Genomic DNA, 24,285 nt, shown 5'->3' on the forward strand with positions numbered 1-24,285 from the left:
GTTTTCCAGCCCCTCACAGAGGTAAGAGCCATAACTGCTGAGGGTTTGGGTCACACAGAAAACACAGGAGGCTCCTGAGAGTGACTTCCCTGAGAATGCCAGCATTGGCATCATTACACGGGCCAGCGGTGGACGTGGCAGTGCTGGGGAAATGGTTGGAGTTGATGATCCTAAAGGTCTTTTCCAACCTAAACAATTCCATATGATTCTATGATATTGGCTTCAGGAAGCCCTCACAGATCCTCAGCCCATGGACAATATGTCCATCACCAGCTGCCTCCTCCAGCACTTTAAAATGCTCCATTAGTTTAACTCCTACCCCTGAACACACTAAAAAATATTTCCAAGACTGCTTCCCTACAAACACGCTGTGCCAGGCTCTACAGTCAACGTTCTGTCTACACTCAAACATGCAAACAGGGCAGCATTTCCCAGTATTATTTTTTTTTAACCCATACAAAGGAAAAATCTGTGGGGGTTTGTGTTCTAAAAGGAAACACGATGTGGAAAAACAAGCTCAAAACAAGTAAAGCGACAAAACTACAGCCCGAGTAAGTTCATATTCCTGACAAATGGCTTCAGAGGTTCAGAGCCACAGGGTGGATCAGCTGGGTAAGGGCATCTGCATATCCCATTAACGGGCCGGGAAAGGGGCCCTGGGCGGCCGCGAGCCATCATATTTTAAGTTTATTTTTCCTTGTCCGACCAGATCCCGCGGGGCAGGAGGGTAATGACGGCACTCCATCACCGGCGGCGGGGGGGGATTTACACCCGTCCTGCGCCGCGACAGCTGCGCCAGCGCGGCCCTGCCAGCCCAGCGCCGGGCACGGGGCCGCGGGACGGAGCCCCCGCAGCCATCGCTCACCGAGTCCCTCATTAACAAACTGCCCTTAATTACAGCGGTAATTGCGAAATTATTCCGCGGCAGCAATTATTCTTCTGAGTCCGATCCAGGCTATTTAAGCGGGACATTGTCTCCGAAAATGGCGCCGAGCCAACTCATCTGCATCCCGGGGTTCTCACTGTGCTCTGCGGTTCCGAAATGGAGCGCCCGGGATGGCAGCTCGGGGCAGGGGGAGTGCTCCAAGCCTCAGCAGGGCACCCTGGGGGCAGAGCCCGGGCATGGGACACCACATCCCACCACAGGCAACCACCCCGTGACATGGGAAACAAGGAACCGGCTCATGAAACCAGTGGAAAGGTCAAGAAGGGACAAGGCCCTTCAAAACCCAAACTTGGAGCTTTTCAGCAAAATTGTTGGTTTTCAAAGTTCACTGTTTAAAGGATGATCCTAGATCTCCTCATAACAGCTTAAGATCAAGACAAATGGGAGATTTTCTCCAAAAAAGACTAAAGCTTTGTTAAAAACTCCTCATAGATCATCCTTGTAACAACTTTACAGCCAGGAAGTGAATCTATTTCATTTTGATCATTTCAAATTCTCCATTAATGAGAAAAATTGAGGCTTATTAGTCAGTGATCTGAAATACTGAGCAACCACAAGTTCAGGGTGAGGCTGAGAACAATTCCCATCTCTGGCAGGTTAGTGGCAGGAGAAGAGGAAGGTGATGATGTGCCAATGGCAGAAATCTCAACTCGAGTGTTTTAAACTGACAGACAGGGTTAGAAGGGATTTTGGGAAGAAATTTTTCCCTGTGAGGGTGGTGAGGCCCTGGCACAGGTTGCCCAGAGAAGCTGTGGCTGCCCCATCCCTGGGAGTGTCCAAGGCCAGGTTGGACAGGGTTTGGAGCAACCTGGGAGAACGGGTGGCATCCCTGTCCATGGCAGGGGGGTGGGACAAGATGATCTCTGAAGTCCCTTCCAACCCAACCCATTCTGTGATCCACTGCCTGGACCCTGCTTCAAGAGCCACAGACTGGCCAGCTTTGCTCAATTAATTCCATGCTCTTCCTTGCTTCTCCTGCTTTCTAATGTTTTCTGAAGTAACTATGGCAGGTGCCAGTGTGCAGAGAAACATCTAGCGCAGAGAAATTCATGTAAACTCCTCATGTAATGGAGGGATAAAAAAACCCCAAAAATCAAACAGCAAATCAACCTGTCATGACCTCAGCTCCTCTTGGCTTCCTGACTCCTACGTACCAACCATGTTACAATGCATTTTTAACACCTGACCCGGTCATGTATATGCAAATATTGGAATAACACTATCTCCACTGCTCTGGGTGTACCTGATCTGTGGAGACTGGAGATGGCTGCTGGTTTGGGCTTCCTGGCCATCGTGTTTCTCAGCCCCTCCTTGCTGTGCTGCCGCCAACGCCATCTCACCAGGCAGGTGATTCCTACAGAGAGTTGTTTCTAAAGACTGAATGCTGAGGTTTGGGGTTTTTTTTGAATCCATATAATTTTGGAAATTCTAGGGTAATTTTGGAAATTCTAGGGTAATTTGTTTGTCAATCTTATTAGAAGAACGTATCACAGACCCGCCTCTGCTCAGGGCAGTTGATAACGACAAGAATATTTCCCTGCAGAATCTCATACTTGGAAACTGCAGAGGGATGTGAGGAGGAGCTCTGCTCTAACACCCAGACAGCCAAGCTGCAAAAAGTGGCAGCTTGGCCAACGTCACCCAAGCACCTTGGCCAAACAGAACAGAAAACACTGGTACCCACATCATGACACCCTGCAGGAAGAGCCAAGGTGCAGGTGCCTGGCGGACAGTGTGACTGATGACGGACACACAGCTACCAACACGTGTCCTCCAAGAGCTCAGATATTTCAAATCACAATATATTTATGACCACGGTGTTACTGCACTTCTCAGTCAAAGCAGAGACATTCAATAATCACCCAGAAAAGCACCATCTGTTATGCCTTATAGCTTAATTAAACTAAAATACAGAACTCCTTAATTCTCCCAGCTCATAAAGATAAAGGTCATCCCACAGCTTTACTGTCAGGTACCCTGTACAGAAAATGCAGAGATTGGAATTTCTCTCACCCAGACATCACTCAAATGTGGCACCACCTGTCTGACACACACAAACATAATTCCAGCAGTGTGACACCAGATCGATGTGTGACTGTGGGACTGACAGCCAGAGCAGACGGACACTCCTTTGGAACAAGTGTGCTGCCATGGGGTGGGCAACCACTCCCCACCACCCAGACCCCTCCTCATTTTGGCCCCAAGCACCTGGAGAACACTGCTCCAAAGACCTGAAACACCAGGACCAAGGATCAACAATATCCTGCTAAATCCTTTCGCCCAGGCTGTCCTGCTGGCTGTTGTCCTGTGGATGTGCCTGTAACAGCACCACCAACATTAGAAAGTGCCCAGCACTTCAGTGTGCCCCATCCTGCAAGCCCTCCACTCTGGGATGTCCCAGGCAGAGGTGTGTTATACTGGAAAACCACCCCAATATTCAAATAAGAACAATCTCTGTGCACCCAAACGGGAGTGACAGCTGCAGGGCAGTGAGTGCCAGGGGGAAGTGACAGAGCTGCCTGTCATTTGGAGAGTGAAATGGGAACTCAAAGGTTCCCTGTGGACAAGCCATGCAGGAGTCACCTCTGCTCTGTTTTTTTCTCTTCTGCATTCACAGAAGAGGGAAACAGAACTGTGAATTTGGAACAGGGATGGTGTCATCCAGCCTCTGCCCCATTGCAGGCACTGCCAGTGCCCCTGCACCGCTTGGATCCATGCCAGCAGGAGGTTCTAGCCCTTTCCCTCCCCTGAGGCCCAGCCTGCCTGGTGTGCCACTGTGGATACCAACCCTGGTCCTCTTCTCCCGTGCTGCTTGCTGGACAATGACTCGGGACAGACCCTGTTCAACGCTCTACTCTCCCCAAAGCTGTGATTCCCCAAACCCTCCTGCACCATTACTGTGCTCTCCTCAAAGGTCTGCTTTGTCTTTCAACATGAACCCCAGCAGAAGCCTCACTAATGTCAACAAATATTCAATTATTGGCTTGTCAGCTCTCATGTGTTTCCTTGCTGAAGCCTGGGTACGAGAAACGGGGGGTTTTTTTGAGGAACAAGGAATTAAAACCCGTCTGAGAGATACAAAACCTTCAGGCTGCCACAGCACCCCTCAGGAGCCTGTCCACGTGCTGGACAGAGACAGATGAGATGCTCCTCTGAAAGATGAGGGCTAGTGGAGGGTGTTGTGTGATTATGGGGGGTTTTCTTGCTTCCTGCTTCCTGTAGGTGGAGGCAAACTCCTTACTGAAAAGAGGACGGACAGGAACAGAGCTGAAAGGTACCTGCAGCAGCTGCCACAGAAGTGCCCGTGCATCTCTCCTGCAGCATGATGGCTCCTGCAGCGGAGCACCCTCACACTGCTGCCACCTGCCCCCCAAAACCAGCTCCCAGCACAAGGGGCTTGCACAGCCCCACATATGGTGCAACAGCCCCAAATGCCCTAAATAGGTGGCTGCCCCACAGCACTCACTGCACAACTCCCTGAATGGTTTTTTTGCCTCATCAGCCCACGGGCACCTGGGCAGATGCCATTTACTCATTCGTCCATCTTTTGCCTCCCTGATATCTTCAGGGTCCGATGAGCACTGCCCAATCTGTTTAGGGGTGTCCTGCCCTCACTCCCTGGTCACTGGCACAGACTGGTTTTCGTCAGCAAAGACATCCCATCCACCAGCCCCATCCTGCAGCTGCACCAGATCATCAGCACTTGGGTACAACGGAGCAGGCTCCAACACAGGGACATTGCCAAATCCCCGGGACTGAGGGCTCCTTCCCCTCAGAGCCATTCAGCTGGCTGGGAGCACCACCACAGCGCTCTAATGAGCTGCCTAACCTTGCCCCTCTTCTCCACCCAGGCTTTAAAATTTAAAGCTCCAGCCAGCTCAACATGAATAGATGAGCGAGAACATCACACTGCTCTCAGTGTAGGTGCAGTGCTTTATATCTTCATTAATATTTCAGTCTCTCCCATCTCCTCCTCCTCCTGCAACTGGCCTGGTTTTATTTATATCCGCAGGATACCACTCTTACTTCTCCCAAGTTCTTGTTTGCTTGGAGAAGGGCTCCCTGCTGAGAGACTGCGCCTTGCTGGCACTGCCTCCGTGTTCCGGCACAGGGAGAACTCCGGCCCCGAGGCCACCGGGACCGACGTGGTGCCTGTGCCTCCACACGGATTGTCACCTACCCCGAATCAGTGACACATGGGGTGGCAGGTCAGGAGTGTGGGTCAGCCCAAACCCCAGGGCACACCCAGGTACCCGACTCCACGCTCCACACACCAAGGCCCATAGGATGGATGGCACCACGGCGGCCTCTGAGCCCCGTGGTCAGTCAATACTTTCCTGACTTGATTACGAGAAAATTAAATTATACAAATAATTCATTAAATATCTTTTTAAGCCTATTAATATTAATATCAATTCCGCCTCTTATGTGCCTGGCATTTAAAAATCCGCCTTAAAATCTCAAACTAATTTATGATTTACATCTAGAATACAAATTAGTGAGCAAGACTCCCTGCTCTCTATTTTGCCTGGCACCCATATCTGCCCAGTTACTCCTAGATGTCACTCCGTGACACTCACAGAAGATGAATATTCAAAGCGAGCTCTCGCCTGCAAATGTTTTACAGCTTTCCGGCCACTGAATTTGTTTAAAGCCGCAATTATACCGAGCAGCCAGTCCCTAGAAGACCAAAGTATTCTGTTTGTCTGCACGTCACCACATCACTCGCACGCTGATACGGTTTCAAATTAATAATCAGCATTCTGTGCTGAGGGAAATGAGTGGTGTTACGGGCGCGGGTGCGTTTGCTTTTCTGTGCGTGTCAGATAGAACCTCGAAGGGAGGCAGTCAGAGATGCCACCACCTGCTTCCCCAGCGATAGCCTTGCCTTTTCTCCTTCTCTGCTGAACTGCCTCAGATTTACAGGCACTCCGTTTATTTATTCCGAGAGCCACTTTTCCTGCAACCATCTCGCACAACACGCAGCTTCTTTTTAACCATCCAGAAGCCCAGGGAAAACGGAAGAAAAAGTTATCTTTTCTGAGCAGCCATCCAACAAATGAAAGGCGAACAGAAAATTAGCATCATTTAAACACTGGTACATCAAGAAGGACAACTGGGAGAGGTTTCTCATGCTGGTCAGGCTCTCCAGTGCCTGCCCAGAGCCCTTGCCCAGGCTCTCTCAGAGGTCACTATTCCTTAGCTGGCACCAAAAAAAGCTATTACTGGTCAAGGTCCTTCCCCTGACAATTCTCCATCTCACAAGCACTGGAGCACAGATGCTGAATGGTGCACAAACCCGGCAGGATTATCCAAGTCCATGTCCTTTGCTGGCAAGCCCATCTGATGGCAACTCCCATTCAGTTCCCATGATGACAAATCATGATGGAAGAACCCCCGGGCTGTGTTTTCTGAAGGTCACACCTGCACAAACAAGGAGGGGACCACAGGATGGTCACTCATCCTTAGGGAGAGCACAGGGTTACTGTCTCTCTGCACAGGGAAGGAGCCTGCACCAGGTCTGACCGAGGGATGCTCAGCATTGATCCAGAGGGCACAGGGCTAGTCCATGGCTGATGCTGCCACTCATTGGAAAGAGAACAGGGAAACCCACAGGTACCACATTTCCCCTGCTCTGGGGGCACTGGTGTCACTGTGTGACTGAGTTGCTCCTCAGGCCACAGTTTCATATTTCAAACTTGGCTGCTTGGGAAACCACAAGCAGCTCTAGTGCTCAGGCTTCCTCCCCTTCTACCTCCGATGACTCATGAGCTCGTATCAAAATATTTTCTTTATAGCTGGCAAAATCTGAAGCCAAATTTGCCTTCTCTCTAACAAATGCAAGTGTAAGTGCTGCGGATGCAGTCAGGGAGCCACCAGTGCCAGCTCTGCACTTCAGCCGAGCCGCTCCTCCCTCATCCAGCTCGCAAACCAAAAGGATCACACGACATATTTTGAAGGGCAACACCCAATTAACATCATGCTAAATAAAACTTCCTTTCACGCAGAAAAAACTGCACATCAGCAAACACGTGGACCTCGCACCAATATCGCCTGGCTCGCAACCAAGGCAGAAGAACACAAGCAGGAACACTGTGGGAGAAGCTGGATCTGCACGAAGCTGGATCTGCACCCTGAGCTCTGTGCTGACCACATCCACTGGCACCTTGGCAGAGAAGGAGAGGAGCCAGGCAGGAAAGCATGGAGCCAGCTCGGGACTGAGGGAAGAAGCCCATTCCCATCAGCACCACTGGCAATCCTTAAGACGTAGCTCCACAGCTTTGTGCCAAGTCATTCCGGATTCTGGATGTCCTTCCTGTGGCTCCTGTCCATACCAGTTAGCCAAGAAACAGCTAAGGGAGGCCCTTCCCTGTGTGACTTGAGCCTTAAACCAAACATCATTATCCTTTTGAACCAGCAGACACGCAGCTAAAAAAGATACTGCTGGAGAGGAGACTCAAATAGCAGTTTGCTATTTGCTTTATATAACAAGGCATCCCCAAGGCCCGACGTGGGGATGGTCTCAGCGTCCGTGCCAGCACGTGCCCTGCCCCAGAACTGCTCTGTGGGTGTTACCAACACCCTACAGCACCTGAGACAAAGGTGATGCCTCATCCCAGACGGGAGGCAGCATCCCTGGTGGAGCATCCCTGATCAGAGCATTCCTGACAGACTGGCAGCCATGCTCCCTGCTCCAAGTGCCTGTCCTCCCTTCAGGGCCATCCTGGGGGATCCACCCACCTGCTGGATCCCTGCTTTCTCATGCAGGAAAGGCAAAGCGAGCCCCAACAATCTGTATCTCATGGATTATTTCTCCTCCCATCTAAATGACACAGCAACAAAAAGCTGCCGACAAAGTTCATCAACTGAGTTTCATGTTATGGTACCAACAAGATCAGAAAACAATTCTCTGTTTTCTTGTCATATTAAGTGTTTCAATATCCAACTCAGTGTACCCAATCTAAAAATTTATGAATTCAGTGAGAAGCTCATGTAATATCTTCCCTGTTATCCATCTACTAAGGAAAGAAATTACACTGGCCATTTGTCACGACCGTCATCCCAAAGATAAGTAACAACTGAAATAACTTTAACTTACCTTAAGAACTGCAGCTACCATAAAAAATAGCTGCATGCACAAGTTCTGTGCTGTAATAGGAGATTACTTTAATTTGATTGCTCAGAACAAAGGTAGTAGAGGATCTAAAAACCAGGGCCAATTTATCACACTGCAGAGCCACTGTTTATGTTTGGCTCACGAATGTTATCAGTGTGTAGCTAAAAAACACATCAACTGTGTAAGAAAATTTACAGAACTCGTAACTTTCATCTAAACAGCACTGAGGAAATGAGATTTGGGTAGGGGAAACTTGAGTTTCAATCCCAACTGGAAAACAGCACACACACCCCTTTGGTTTCAAAAGCAAAGGGCACAGGTAGTTGTTTTTAGTAAGTAAAAAGTGGAACAGAATATGCAAATTACTGTTATTTAAGAAGAAGACTGCTGGGAGCATTTTTACCCACCCAAGGAACCTGCTGGCATCCAGCAAATCCCAGAAGGGCCATGTGCCTGCCCTGGGCAGCTCAGCCCTGCCAGGCCTGGCTCAGCTCTGCCCAGCTCAGCCCTGTGTAAAACTCACAGTATTTACACAGGTGCATTTGGTTCCAAGACAGATGTGGGCAAGTTCAAGTGGCTACAGGAGGAGATAACGGGACACCCAGTCCTGTTCTTCAGCTGCATATTTAAGCCTGATAATAGAAATGCTCGCTTGCCATCAAAGAAACATTTCAACACTCAAGAGGGCTTAATTCCACAAGAGATGGGGGTGAGTTAATCCTGAGATGTCACCAATTTCTCCTCATTAGACATGCACACCAACTGGTGCCGGATGAAGGGCTGGAGAACAACGAACACCCAGGCAGCAGAGACAGGAGGAGCTGAGGGGTGGTGCCAGTGGTTTGCCAGACAGAGCAGCCTGGTCAGACAGGGAACAGGTCATCAGGGTCTCTTTGGAATGGAGCAGCCAGCTGTGAACACTCTGTCACATGAAAGAGGTGACCAGTCACACACATCTCCAGACACTTTGTTTCCCTTCTCAGCAGGACAAGGGTGGTTTGGGTGTCCCACCCCACATATCCCATCTGTTTAACTGCCCATTCCCAGGCACGAGTGGAAGCAGCTGCGATCTCTTCATTTGGAGCAGAGCCCATACCTATCAAGGGTCAATTAATCTGCTTGTCCAAATGCAGAGACAAGAGTTCAAATTAAATCTTTAGGCTCAACTGCCTTAAAAAATTCCTTCCCCTGAGGGCTCAGCTTCGAACAGCCATCACAACCCAGCAAAATAATTAATCTCTGCTCAAACAGGGACTAAATGAGACGATGGGACTAAAATGAGTTGGGGAATGTCTGAGAAGGGTTCTCAGAGGAGCGGCAAGGACCAGCACACACACAGTCTGTCAACACTGATGCTCATGAGCACCAGCTACAGAAGTTCCCCAGATCAGTGGCTCCATCCTGCACTGAGATGTACAGAAAAATCACCTCTCTACAGCACAAACAAGGCAGAAGTGACAAGACAGGCAGAGAGCAGGGCACAGCCCGAGGAGGGGAAACAGAGTCACCAGATTCACTTCTGGAAACACACTCCATGCCAAGGGCTCACTTCATTAAAAGAACAGGCTTCTCGTCATCATCACTTTGCAAAACTTCACATCTAAAGCAGAAACCAAGGGCAAAACTAATCAAAAGGATACGGATGCTACTCCTGCAATGGGAAGGGTGGGGGGGAAGGAGAGACGGGGGCTCCGCTCCCAGCTAAATTTAGTCTGATTTTCATCTGCCTTGAAAGTATCAGCACTCGGCAAGGAATAAAACAAGGTTAAAGAATGTGAAGTTGAAAGCAGATGTCTTCGTGTTTATCTACAAAAGCAGCACAACTTTTAAGAGCCTCATCCCAAGCGAGCGAGACGTTCCACTGCCAATCTGCACAGTAAACCCGCTCCGAGCAATGCTCCACCAGGATGCCCACAGCCTCCCCGTGCTTCCCAAGCAGCACCAGCAAGGCTCTTCCCCAGTGAAATCCTCCTGACACCTACGACACACGCCTGCTTAACCAAATCAGTTCACCCTCTGAGGGTGGTTTGGTTTGTGACCTCCCAGCACGGTGCAAAGGCACTAAAATAAACACCAACAAGAAAACAAACTGCTCCCCGAGCCGTTCTGGGACTTTCAGGGAATTCAAATCCCTGTCAGTGGCTCACTGCAGCACTTCCAGCACATCAGCACTGAGGAGCCAAGGAAACTCCAACAAGACTCAGGAAAGTTTTGCTCCACAGCTTCTCCCAGCTTTCGACAAGAGAAGACTACATATGGCTACTATTTTCTCCACAGCGTGTCTCATACCACCATCTGAGAGAAACCCAAAAATCCCACATAAAATCTGTGGACAGGCTCTAAGTCGTGGTTAACCACGGAGGATCATCTCGAAAAGAAATCTTGGGGGATTTGGCAAAGCAGGCGGAGAACTACCAGGAATCAAAACAGGCTCGTGACTCATCCGTGGCATATAACTGGAGAGAGGCACCATGTACAAGTGAAACAGGCCTGGAGCCTTAATGAGCTTGACTCAAGATAAGAATAAAAGCACTTCTTTTCCTGGGCAAAATGACACCAGCTGCAATAAAGGTGCCCAAATAAAGAGGCTTCCAGCATTATCGATAAGTTCTACAAGTTTGTTAATAAAGGCTGCAAATTACCAGGCTGAAACCTGTCATTTACTAATCAAATTTAAGACTCATTTTCCTCCTACAGACATGAGATGAATTATCAATTCCTGCATATCACTGGTTGAGGAGCAGCCTCCAACGCTGCAGAGGACGGGATCTTGGGAGCTTCCCACCAGCAGTGTCAGTCCCACCAGAGCTGACACTGTGATGAGCCCGGGCTCTCACATCACAGCACCGAGGGGTCCACGACGCTGATTTTCACTGTATGCTTTGATTTACTGCAAAAATCTGATGCAAGCACCAAGAAGGAATTCCCTCCCTGTGTACTTCAACACTGCCATGTGTTTGGGAGCCATCAGGCTCTGGAGGCTATTTTATTCCAGCCTCCAACGAGCATCCTGCCATTGTAAGACCAGGATTAACTCTCCCGGGCAGATCATCCTGAGCAGACACTCGTGAGAACTTCTGAGGAAAAGGGAAAGCAACTACTACACAAGGATTTCTACAAAAATGCACACTGAAATACTTCACCAAGACTCTGCTGTGGCAAAGCCACGGGATCCCACTGCTCAGGGAAGCCCAAACGACGGTCTCAGCGCCGGTGTTTGTTCTCAGAGCATCAGATGAAAAGTTCCATGCTAATGTGACATTTTACTATCGCGAAGAAAGCCCAACACTAAAATTAGAACATAAATCAGGCACAAATACTCTTCCAGACACGCAATCAACTCGGCTTTCCACTTATCCTCCTTCATGCACCGAGGGGTCACTGTGAATTCCGTTAGGTATCTGTTAACTGCCAGCACTGCTCCTTCCCAGCCCCAGAGGAGGTGCTGAGGCAGCTACAGAAAGCTGCAAAACACACCAGTTGGCTGCAGACAAAGCCAGGTGATTAGAGTGCCTGGAAATATTCCTTTAAAACCAAGATTGGAAGATAAACCCTGCAGAGCCTGGGATATTTATCCCAATGCATTCCAACCGCCAGGCATGGGAAAGGATGACTTCAAACTGAGCATCAGCTGGTAAGAGCAACAGTGTCTGCCCCAGAAAGGTTGTGGTGAGCCCAGGGGCTGTTTGGTGTACAGGAGGAAGCCTTAAAGGTAGATTGCACATCAAGAAACCTTGAATCAATCCAGTCACCCTGTGCCAAGTTCTATAAAATATTATCCATTTGTGCCCAGACCCACACAGCCATGCCCAGATCCAACAAGGGTCTCCACACCAGGGGGAACAGCCCATAAATCCAGCTGAAATTTCAAGGCTATCGAGGAAAGACACCAAACCTCAAACAAACACAAACTTTGAATCAACATGCAATGAAATATACACAGGCCACCACAGGCCCTGCAAATTAAACAGTGCATTCACAGTGCATCAGAACTCGGTGCATTAATAATTAGCATGTTCTTTGTTTCGAATTCAATGAATTTATATCATCCTTCAACACTGTTTAGCCAAAGCAAATAAAAAACAAGAAAATCACATTACTTTTTCCCATCCATACAGAACGATCTGGATATTCACATTCAAATTTGCCATCGTGGATTAGCTGAAGGCAATTACTTGACTTGCTGAATTCTTTTACAATAATTTAAAAAGAGAACTCCAGTCTGTTCTAATAAGAAAAATGAAATCTCATTAGCTGCGTCTGCAATGTATATTAACATTTCTTTTGTTTAGAAAGGTTAATATCCCCCAAATAAAGGAGCACAGACTGCCTGTTAAAATAATTACATCATGACATTTCCAAAGGGTTGGCAGATAGACATGGTTTCCAGCAAAGAAACAAACAAAATAAGAGGGCTTTTATAAAATTATCCAGACTTGAAATACAGGAGGCATCGGTGACTCTGGATGCTCCAACAGCTCTTTGGGAGGTTGTACCTAAGGAAACACTTCCAGATCCTTGCACCCACAATACATCAGTCTTGCCTAGCTGTGTGGTTTGGAAAGGTTAGACCTTCTGCAAAACACTGAAAACCCCCAAATCCACCAGATTTCTGTAAAATTGTACAGGCCAAGAGCAGGGAGGGTCAGGCTGTGCTCGTGCTCTCTGGGGAAGGAAATCAGGGGTCCCCTCAGCACACACAACATTCGAGCAGCACAAGCCAAATGCTTCCTAATCAGAAACCCACAAACATTTAAAACATTGTGATTCCAGGAATTCCCAAATCTGAGGGGTCAGAGCCTGGGAAATGCTGCTGAAGGCAGTGCCAGCCTTGGCTCCGTGAGGCACCAGCCCCTCAGAGCTGATGTACAGCAACATCACGAGAAACACACCCACGAGAAACCCCCGTGTGCCATCTCATCTGCAACTGGAAATGTTTCCTGGTCATCTTCCCACTACTTGTTCAACAAATTCCAGCCAAGGAGAGCAAACAAATGCTCCACCTGCTCAGTTCTCACCTGCAATCAGGCACTGGCACCGAGCGGGGAACCCTGCCCGTCCTCCTCCTCCCCATCCTTTCAGGGGACCCAGTGGATTTGCTTTGGGCCACCCCTAAAATCACGTTTGGCTTTAATGCCATTTGTGGCTTCTTGCAAAAATCATCTCTCTTCATTGCATGAAATATTTGCATATTTTAAAGCGCTTGAAAAGCAACAAATGTTACAGTTTCCAAATGATTTTGGAACAAGCACATGTAATTAGCCCTGTCTAACAAATCTGCTCCCGACTGCAGTAGTAAACAACTGAATTTAAGCCAAAACCTGTTTCAGAGACATCAAATGTCAAGGTCTGACTCCTGTTCTAATGCCCCAGCCAGAGCCTGGCAGGTAATATTTCCTTGGGGCTTATTTGCTTTCTCTAAGCCGTGTTAGAAGATGAGATGCCCTTAATTCCCCGAGTTCCTCGTGCAGTAAAATACACTGTTGGGTTTGCAGAGTCTCCTACAGCAATTCCACTGCAACCTGCAATGGAGCAAACACGATACCAGGGCTACAAAAACTGCCCCAAACCTTCCCAAAGCGCCGCCCCACGCTCCGGGTCCGCTCTCCTCCTCGTGCTCTCACACCAGGGCAGGAGGAAGCGATGAATACATTTGCTGTGAGTTAACTTATCCTGGCAAATTTTGGAAGTTACTTAAACAAATCTGCTAGTGATGACAGCAGTCAGCAGTGGATTTGAAGCCAGCCCTGTTTGTGAGCCCTCCAGTCAAGCTCCCGCTCCCACGTGGCAGCACCTCGGGTGGGAAACCACGGTGCTGGAGCTGCCCTGCTCCCACACAGAGCTCGGGTGGTGACAGCAGGGCCCTCCCACACACCACGGGCGTCTGTGCCGAGCAGGGCGCGGAGCTGAAGAGCTGCAGCTCCCAACCCGAGCCCCAGCTCCGGCAAGTGATGATAAAACAGCTCCGAAACCGAGACAACCTCCGCACTCGAGACACCCAAACAGCCAAGATGAGACGCTTTCATCACCCATAAGAAGCCAAAAATGCTCAACAGCTTCCTCACTCGGGATCTTGCAAAGAGAGGGGAGCCTCCTTGGCATGAATGACACAGAGGGAAAACTAAACTCTACATCTAATTTAGCCAAAGGAGTTCTTGGCAATTCCAAGTTGGGCAGAAACACTCTGCTCCCAGGGCAAGATGCTATGGAAAAGATCAGCCCCATCTCCAGGTGAGAACAGCTTCCCAAGGCAGCACCAAACCCGAGCCTAGGACAGAAGGTGATGTGCAGGGTGAGAACTGGGACACAGCCATCAGCCCCCTTCCCTTTCTGCTCCAAAATAAGAAAATTGGATTTCTGCAGAACTCTGTTCAACATGATTTCTGCAAGAGCATCAGACCAAAATACTGTGCTGTAAAGAGGTTTAATACTGATGATGAAAATCCATCTTTTCTTATTGCCTCTTCCATGGGCCAGGAATAAAGGCTGCCTTCATCCCAAAAAGGTCATGTTTGCATTTCTGGTAAACACAACACTTTGTTTTTTCCTCTCCACCCAATATGCTCAAGTGAGTCACATCTGGCTGACTTGTCAAAAGATAGTGAAAGTTTGAGGAAACGGTGTTCCACAGATGTTACTGAACAAAAATAGCCTTGCCACAACTGATAACAATTTTCCAGCTCAGTGGCCAAATATTCTGCTCCAAGGTATGTATTGCCAATCGAGATTCATTGCAGATGGCAAGTTGAGCAACTTTTTTCTTGTCCTATAAAAACTTCTCTCTCCCACCATCCTCTCTGAGTGCAACCACATGAAATCAGTCCAGAATTTCAACATTCCTACTGTTCCATCACATAGTTGAGACCTATCTTTCATAAGTATAAAAAAAATTCAGTGGTGCATAATCTTCATCTTCCAAAGCAATAATTTTCAAATCAGGTCCCTGTAATAAACAGTTGCTCTCCTAGAAATTCATCCGGAGAAGAAAAGTGCAGATTTGGCATCTTGGGGTAGCTGTGTCTTTTACAGGGACACAGAGAAATAATCACATTAGAGTGTCAGCCAATAAATACTGGAGGAGTAAAGCACAGACAAAGCAATTTCTGCAAACTCTGCTCGGATTGCTCCCACAGTTATTGATAACGGGAGAACCGAATGCGAACGACGTCAGGCTGGCAAAAAATAAGAAAAATATCTTCCAGAAAAAATTCTATAAAATGAATACTGATATCCCATTGCCATCTAAGTTAAAACTCTGCAGAGGATAAAGAGACTTCAAAAGCCGGTGCATTTACTGTTGAAAATTCTTTACGTTCCATGACTAAATCACCAACACCACGAGGTGCTTCCATCTCCGATTCTGCTGATGTTCACAGCCTGAGCCCTGCTCGTGGCTCTCGCTGTCAGCAGAACCCCCTGACTGAACACCGTGTCATTCACGAGATAAAGTGTCCGAGAGGCAATTCACCAGCTCTTAAACAGGAAAGAGCGATGACCTCAATCCCCTTAGGAAGAATCTCTCCCTAAAATGCCTTCAAAAAGTGAGAAAAAGGGATTCTACAGGAATCCATCATCTCTTCCTTAAGTAGCCAGCCTTAGTGTCTCGCCCGCTGCACTCTCGCCTTCAATTATTCAGCATTTCAATGGATCCCTGTCCTCTGTCACAGCTGACACAGCTCTGGCCTCACTCCACTCATGGCTCTTTGGGCTGCAGGACACTGGAATCCACCAGGGCACAAAACCAGCCCCACTCCTGTGTCCCTGTGCTGCCAGCAGCTCTGGGGCTCTGTGGGTTTGCTCCCAACACAGAGCCCAGAACTGGATGCTGCTGTTACAAACACAGCTCCAAAAAGGCCAGCTTGGCTCCCCTGATTTCCTTCCTGGGAGAGGAAACACACCCTGAATGCACCTCAGCCACCAAGACCACTGAAACCTGAACAGAAGGGACTTTTTACTCAACACGACCCTTTCTGTTTGGTTTTCTGGTTACTGCTTATATTCACAAGCCTAACAAACAGACAGAAAGAAGATATTTGTTAAATCTTTCACAAGCGTCAATTTAACTGATGGAACCAAGCAGATATTTTTCCTCAGTGCTGCTGAGAGAAAACATTAAAGAATTAAAAAATCCCACAGCAGTTCTTTCCCCCCAGGGAAGGTGGGTATTTGATATTCTAAGTATTACTACAGCAGAACTGGAGGGAAGAAGAAAAAGGTGGCATTCTCAGGGGTGTTGTGTGAGCTACAGCATGGAGGGAAACACCCCGTGCCTCCATCCCTCAGTTCAGCTCATCCAGGCATCCAGATGGCACTGTCCCAATGGACTGAAAGGGAGGGATGGAACAGGGGTAGGACCTGCAGCAAGTCCTCAATGAAAGTTAATGATCACAATACTACTGCAATCCTGACTGGATACTCTGCTTCCTGCCCTGCATCCTCAGACAGACACCCTGCACTGCTGCTAATACAGGGCCAAAATTCAGAGCCTTGCCGGGGGGGCTGCCTGCAAGTTAACAGAGTTTAAGAGGGAAGGAAGCAATGCCCACAGCTCCTGATAGCCCCAGGAACACAGGGTGACACCTCGGCAGCCCTGCCGAGCGCGAGGACCTCGTCCACTGCAGGAGGCAGAGGGACACCGAGAGCAGAACACGGCAGAACAAACAGCTCCCAGAGAAAGTTTTGTAACATCTCCTATGCCTGTCACATCCAAATGTTCTCTGCAGAGACAGATGGTCCAGGCTTCTATTAGCAATGAATAATGAGATGTGAAGTGGAAGGTGTGAGATGCTGCTTAACCTTGCTTCACCCAGCACCCTCAGTCCTGAACCATACAGCATTTGATATTTTTGTGTTGTAAAGCACCAAGAAACACCACAATAATCACAAGTTTGCCATGCACCGGTTATTTCGCCGTCTTTAAAAAAAAAACTTGTTCCTATTTTAGTCCTCCTCTAGACTGGCAAAGCTGAACCATCTGCCACGAAACCATGCTGGAACCAGCCAGAAATAAAAGGAGGCACCCAGTGAGCATCCCACCATCCTGCCAAGCCAAGCCAAGCCAAACCAGCCACCTCCTCACCCCTCACACAAAGCGATCCTTGTTAACCAAGGGGTGCTGGAACAGCCATTCAGACTTCACCACAGCTTGGGGGATCAGCTGAAGGAGTGAGAGACATGGTCACCCATCTCTCTCCTGCTTGCTCCCTGGTCCCAGTACCTGTGGGCCCATGCAGTGAAGGGTTCCCACCGTGGGCTGGGAACCAACCTGGCAAGAGCAGGCACAACCAGGCACTGTTCTCCAGCTGGAGCAGTGCCCGGGCTGGTCACTGTAGGTGTGGGCTCTCTGAGACACAACCTGTGCTGAAAGACTGAGAGAACCAAGCTGAGCAGAGAAGAGAACACTCTTCAAACACCTGAGAGGCAGCTGTGAAGGAGAGAAAACACATCCTTCTGCACATACGCCACGGGCCCGGCAGGCTGCAACAGGTAAAACGCCAGCATGGAATGTTTATGCAGCTACAGAGAAGTTAAACACCAAAACAGACTGCTCGAGGCAGCCACGGCTGGTTTAAAGGCCCTTGCTGACTGTCTGCCAGAAGCAGATGGGGCACACTCGACCCCAGCCCAGAGCAAGGCGACTCAGAGACCCAAAAGCTGAGGCCCCTCTCGAGCCCATCCCTGTCAGTGAGGAGCAGCACAGGTACATCTGCTCAGCTGCTCCTCACTACGTGGGAGCAACAGAGCTTTCAGAAAGAATCATCTAAAACTATTTAAAACATTTTGTTCAAATTAATGGGCTATTTCACACAAAAGTGCGTTCCCCAGAGCCGTGTGCATTTGCAAACGTGCCTGCATAACCGGTTTTAGCAATTTGTAGACAAAAATTTGGCAACACGATACATTCATCTGGGGAATTCACATTATGTCTTACTTAGATAAACAGACATAATAGCTATTCCCCCATCTCTTTTCAGCACCTCTGTTACTGCTTGAGTTGACTAATCCCTCCAAGGTTCACTACCTGCCCAGGGAGGACGGTCAGAGCGGCCACGCAGGACCCGGTGTTTCATCTTGGAGGTGCAGAGAGGCTCCAGCAGCATTTCTGGGATCACCAGACACACGAACAAGGCTGTAAATAATCTAAGCTGCCTTCAAAATCCACTAATAACGATGCTGCCCGCAGCATCCCCACTGCCCTTTCTCTCTGCATCTCAGTGACAGTAATCCACAGGGTCTGCTGTGTTTTGCCCTGTCTTTATTAAGGAGTGGTGGCTTACAGGAGCGAGTGGAATTTCTAAGGGAAACCACAGGATTGCCTCGGATGCATTAGAACACTGACTTTGGTAAGAAGCCACACAGTGACATCCTCCTAAGGGAGTACCCTTCATCCAAGGAACTTTTTCTATTGGACAATTATTCACTGCAAAATTGAAGAGAACATGGAATGAAGAGCCTGCCTCAGCTATAACTATGCTATTAACATCACCGTGTTTTGTTTCCTTCCCAAATTAGATTAGATTTAAATCTGGTGCTAACGAAGGACCAACTGGAACTCTACGCTGAAATCAGCTGGAGACACCGGGATTAGGGATGACTCCTGCTCAAGCAACCTGCATCCCAAATTCTGACAAAGTTGAGACACTGGAACACAAGCAAATCTTGCATATGCCTTCCCCACATACACAAAGATGATATATATATATATATGTGTGTGTGTGTGTGTGTGTGTGTGTATGCACACCCACGGTGATTGGAGCAGTGGAGGGCCCCAGCCACTATAGCAAATCCTTTCTTCAGGGCACATAAAACCCTCTCACAGGAGCGAGTGTTTTAAATCCAATTTGCCACAACAAACAAAGGCATGAAATGCCGTGTTACCCTCGCACAGGCATTTACATTCCTTATTGTTAATTTGAGAAGGGAAACCACATTTCTGGCGGGCAGAGGCAGCCCAGGTCTCGCGATCTGCGGCGCTCCCGGCCGAGCTGCTCTGCCAGAAGGACGCTTCCGAAAGGCTGCAGTCAATATTAATAGGTCTGGGAGTCTCACAGGATCAGAAGCAAAAATTAATCCAGTTTAACAAAGTCTGAGGGCACAGTGTGCTGCTATAAACTCCTGGAAGTTCATCTGGAGGTAATCAATAACTTAACAAGGCACTTCCTACCTGTTCCGTGTAAGAGACCACGAGAATGTCAAACAAAATGTGGGTTTTGTCCTGCAGTGTCTTCACTGACACACCGCTGCAAAAATTCCATTTCCAGGTGGAAATGGATCCGACTTATCCTTTTCAAAAGCAAACTCCTTGGTAAGACACCTCTCCCCACCTTCCCTGTGCCCAATCCCCTTCCCAGAAAGTCGCTCATGATTCAAGGACTCCAAGATGGGAAGGGAAGCAAGCACCCCCTCAGTCCCTGTACACCACAGGCACACAATACCTTGGGACATCAGGAGGAGTTCACTCCTACTCGTTGGCCACCGAGAACCCCCCAGGCCGTGGGATCTGAGGCTCCTCCTGGCACTGAGCTGCTGTTTTGACAATAGCTTTTTTTACGAGACATTTGTCATTAACAAACTTTAGACAAGGTTAATGAAAGTTCTGTCACTTTAATGTCTCGCCTGCTTTAAATTACAGATGTCATCTGCCATGACTAAAGAAAGGGCACTGAGCAATAATACCATAAACTATCATCTCCAGGGACACACAGGTAATTGCATAGCTCATTAAAAAACTGTTTTAATTATTAATTGACCGTGTCAGAGTTGTCCTTTGAAGTCAGTTTTAATTTTTTTCCTTGCAAGCATGATGATTCCAAGCTGACCTACACAACTTTCTCTACCACCTCCAGGAACTGGAGGGAAGGCTTGGGACCTGCTTCACAGCGTGGTGACCGTGGCCTGACAGCACAAGTGTGGCACATGCTCAAACATACCCAAATCACACAGGGAATGGTGTGAAACGAAAAGATTTGGGCAATGAAGTGAAAAAAATATCCTAAATGTTGGTTGGACACCAACCCTGGAGGAAGAAGAAGAAAACTCTGAAAGGTTGACAAGCCACAGACACAACAAAAAACGCAGGAGGGATTTTGCTGGCTCCTATGGCTACAAAATCATCCAAGTCACCTTCTCCTGAGGCTCCAACTCTGTCCCAAGCTGTGGGGCTGCACTGGAAGGTCCCTCTCACTTCGGTGCCTACGTGACTTGCACAGCAACCAGTGACCAAAAACAGGTTGGAAAAACGATACTGGAAATCCACACAGATTAATTTAAAATTGTGTTTAAGAGAGATTATCCTGACATTGCCATCTTGGGAAATCCCCACGACCCAAAGAATCAAGGGAGGGTGTCTGGGAGCACACACAGAGACAGCTCCACAAGGCACTCAGCTCATAGGTCACTCAAAGTTATAAGGAAATTAAACACAAACCTCTTGGAAAAAACCTCGGCACAACCTCTGCCTAAAACACAGAAAGAGAGCAAGACACAGAACCGAGGTGTCCTTCAGAGGCAGTGCATCCAAACAAATTCCAGAAGGAGAGAAATCCCAGGCGAATGTGTGTGTGGGTTGGGGTTTTTCAGCTTCTGTGTCGTTTTTTGTTAAACAGCCAAGTGAAAAAGCTCCAGAGAAAGCAGAATGTGCTTGCAAGTGTCAGCAACCTACTGGGGCCTCTTGTCCTACAGCCCGTGAGCTGATAGGAGGTGTTTGCTCTGCAGGGAGGTCTCGAGCACAAAACCCTGGACAGGGAACTCATGGGATGAATCACAGCCACAGCAGCTACTTACCCATTCCCTGCATCCTAACTTAGTCCTGACCTCACCCAGCATTCAATCTTGGGCTGTTACCTGGCTCTCCATATCTGTCAAAATGTGGACTAAACAACTAAACACAGAATAGCAACAAGAATCTGGAAAGAAAAATCACTTATCTTCAATTAAAAGAACCACAACTGACAACAAAATCATGTTAGTCCTTCCCTGCACTGTAATGCCCCCCAAGAGGGGCATCAGCAGAGAACTGAGTGTTTCGAGGATGGGAGTTCACCCCAGCAGGCTTTGGGGGTTTATTTTGCAGGTTTGGCACACGATGAACACAATGAGCACACAAACCCAGTGACACTCTGTCCTGACAGTGAAGTGCCACACGAGCTGTCGGGCTCAGCAATGGCCAATCCTTCCCCTCCTCCGAATCACAGCAACACCAGGGACTGCAGAAGCAGGTAAAGATCAAAGCACAGGCATCATACGGTTCCTTAATTGCCAGGTGCCAGACTGAGAGGAAAAGAACAAAGTTTCAGCTCCTGCAGTTACGTCAAGATAAGAAACCCCCTCACCATCAGCGCCAGGTAATTGCACACCTCAAGGAACACTGCAGGAAAACAGGCTCACAATGGCAGTGCTGGCAAGCCCCACTCCCACTCCCCTGAACCTTGTATTGAGGTAGAATATACCATTTGCTGTTAATACTTGGGCACTGAATAATCACACAAGAAAGCCCTGCAACACAGCCACCTCTCCTGCCTTGGCCTTTTCAAGCACATCCCTTACATACCAATAATAACCCATTTATTTCTTTTGATGCTTTCTGGGCACAATCAGCAAACCCACCCTCCTCATCCTGGCAGCACTAAACCACCTCAAGAATACACCCTGTGAGCCAATACTGAGATTGTCAAAGGGTTTGGTCAGGTCTCTCCCTCTCCAGATTCTGTGTACTTAAGGTAGGGAACACCAACATCACCTCTCAGTCACCAGTCACCCAAAGGCACCAGCACAGAAGCAGTTCCCAACAAGAACGCAGTCAAACCAAATTCCCAAGCTGGTGGGAGCATGAATTTGGGATGCCACTCGTGTACACAAACTATCACACACATATCAACACCTGTACAGTAGCATGAAGTCACCATCTGAACCTGCTTACAGGTGTGTCTCCATGGAGTACAAATGTGATGGGAACGGGAGGGTTTAATGAAAACTCTGTTTTTATTGCAGAACTCCATAAATCCACATCCCACTGCCCTACGAGCTCCCTTCCTACCCAGCTCCTGCTCGAGCTATTTGCCAGTGTAATTGAATCCTTCTCCCAGATTCTTTATATTCTGCTCTGGTTTGGGGACAATGCTGCTGAAATACGTTTACCATCCATCTTTCTTAACGTGTTTAATCTAAATAGAAGACTCAAATCCAAGATTGTGTGGTTGATGGATAGCTCACCTTCTTCTACCAGCACGCCTTAAATGCCTCCTGCTATATTGCTCTCAGAAACCTCACAGAAAACCTGCATTTATAGGGATTTGAGCCTCTCCTGCCCAGCGAGTGATCATATATTCTTATTACAGTGGAGTACCATTAAAAATTGATAAGGTTCAAGGAGTTGCCACATGTAAGACAGAGATATGTGAACACACTTAACAGACCCCCAGTGCCACACGAGACTGTCACCAGTTTGAAGCTGCAGAGCTGAAGGCATCTCTTCCCTCAGGCCCCCCTGGGTGCTGGCAAGTGCTGTTCATCAGAGCCCAGGGCCTGCTCCCCAGCACCCAGCTGTGCTGGGCTGCCTCAAGAGGGGCAAAAACTGAACCAAAGGGAAAAATCCTTCTCTGTTCACTCCTCAAATCAGGCAAACACCAAGGTGCCTCCCACCCCTGCCTCATACCAAAACACCAATACCCCATGAGGAATTCCTAATGAAACTTTAGGTATGGAGTTACAGCAGAGGTAATAAGTGTTACTCCTGTATATATTCTGTTATAACTGTGAGGGTGGGGAGGCCCTGGCACAGGTTGCCCGGAGAAGCTGTGGCTGCCCTGCCCCATCCCTGGAAGTGTCCAAGGTCAGGTTGGAGGGGGCTTGGAACAGCCTGGGATAATGGAAGGTGTCCCTGCCCATGGCAGGGGGTGGAATGGGATGAGCTTTAAAGTCCCTTCCAACCCAAACCATTCTGGGACTCTATGATTTATATATTTAGAGGCACAACTGGGACATTTAAAAAGTATTACACTGGAGCCAACAGAATCCATTACTGATGCCACATGGTGTGAGAAATGCACTCTTATGTAGGTAATAAAATTTTGTATTAGGAGACTAACTTGGGTATTCTGCATAAAATGCCTGTTTTCCCCTCTCCAAGGGGCTCAGAGCACTGCAGTGTGGCAGCCCACACCAGGAAGGAAATGCAATCCTGCAGTTCTGTGTGCAGAGCTGTACAGAGCAGCGTGTTCCCAGATCTCAAAAAGCACATTATTTTGTGCTGCACAGAAAACCACCTGCTCTTCCAACCACGGCATCGTCCTCTGGAGCAAACAGCTGGCGGCACTCCAGATCCCAGGGATTTTCTACATAATCTCTGCTTAATCCCAGCCACACCCTGTGCCCAAGGCTCAGAGATTACGGCCCTGGGGAGGATGAGGGGTCAGCTGAGGTCACTCTGCCCGACTCACAGCATCCCCAGAGTCACTGTCCATCTGCTCAAGGACAGACACGAGGCTGGAACACACAACAAATGGAAGCCTGGCTTCTGCCACAGACCTCTCCCCCTCTCTGTCTCAGGGCAGTGCTGCTCCATCCCTGAGCCAGGGCTGGGTCCTGCTTGGCTGCCCCGTGGACCCTCACTGAACATTCCCCACACGCTGCTTCCCACCTGCAAGTTCCCACCCTCACACAAGGCCTTTCCCAGCCTGACCAGGGCAGGCAGCTGTGTCAAGAAAGAATCTCCCTGTCACCTCTAACACACCTGGCAGCAGAGAGGCTGTTGGGTGCTGGCCCCACGTGGGGTGCAGGACACCTGCCAGCATCCCAGGGACCGCCACCAAATGACCTTTCCCTGGTGCCTGAGACTTGCTGGAATCTTCCTGGAAAAGTCAGTTATGTTGAAATGTAAAATGAACACAGGTTTCATAAGACAAATATCCCAACCAGAAGCAGTTCTGTGCCTCTTCCCTGCCACACAAGCCACTGAGGACCATCAGGAGAGCAGGGAAAGGTAGAGTCACAGCATGATGGGATTCCTAAGGCAGTGTAAGGCTGAAGCAGGTCCTCACCAGGGGAAGGAGAAATAAAGCAAGAGAGGTATAAGAATGAACTGAAACCATTTGTATTCCTGGGAACAAAGTTGTCACAGCACTCTCCTCTCTCATCCCCCTAAGAGCTCACCTCCACTTCCACAACACAGGCAAGAAAAATCTATGAGGTCAATGCCTCACATCAATTTTGCTGCTTCTCCCCA

At 48.5% G+C, this 24,285-nt stretch overlaps 1 protein-coding gene across 9 annotated transcripts in view; it reads right to left on the reverse strand.

The window, feature by feature from the left end:
* Nucleotides 1-24,285, reverse strand: part of CADM1 (cell adhesion molecule 1) — a 138,337-nt gene that overhangs the window by 73,005 nt on the left and 41,047 nt on the right. The gene's annotated exons all lie outside the window — the stretch shown is intronic.

The sequence above is a fragment of the Chiroxiphia lanceolata genome, chromosome 23 (genome assembly GCF_009829145.1).
Source record: "Chiroxiphia lanceolata isolate bChiLan1 chromosome 23, bChiLan1.pri, whole genome shotgun sequence".
Taxonomy (NCBI): domain Eukaryota; kingdom Metazoa; phylum Chordata; class Aves; order Passeriformes; family Pipridae; genus Chiroxiphia; species Chiroxiphia lanceolata.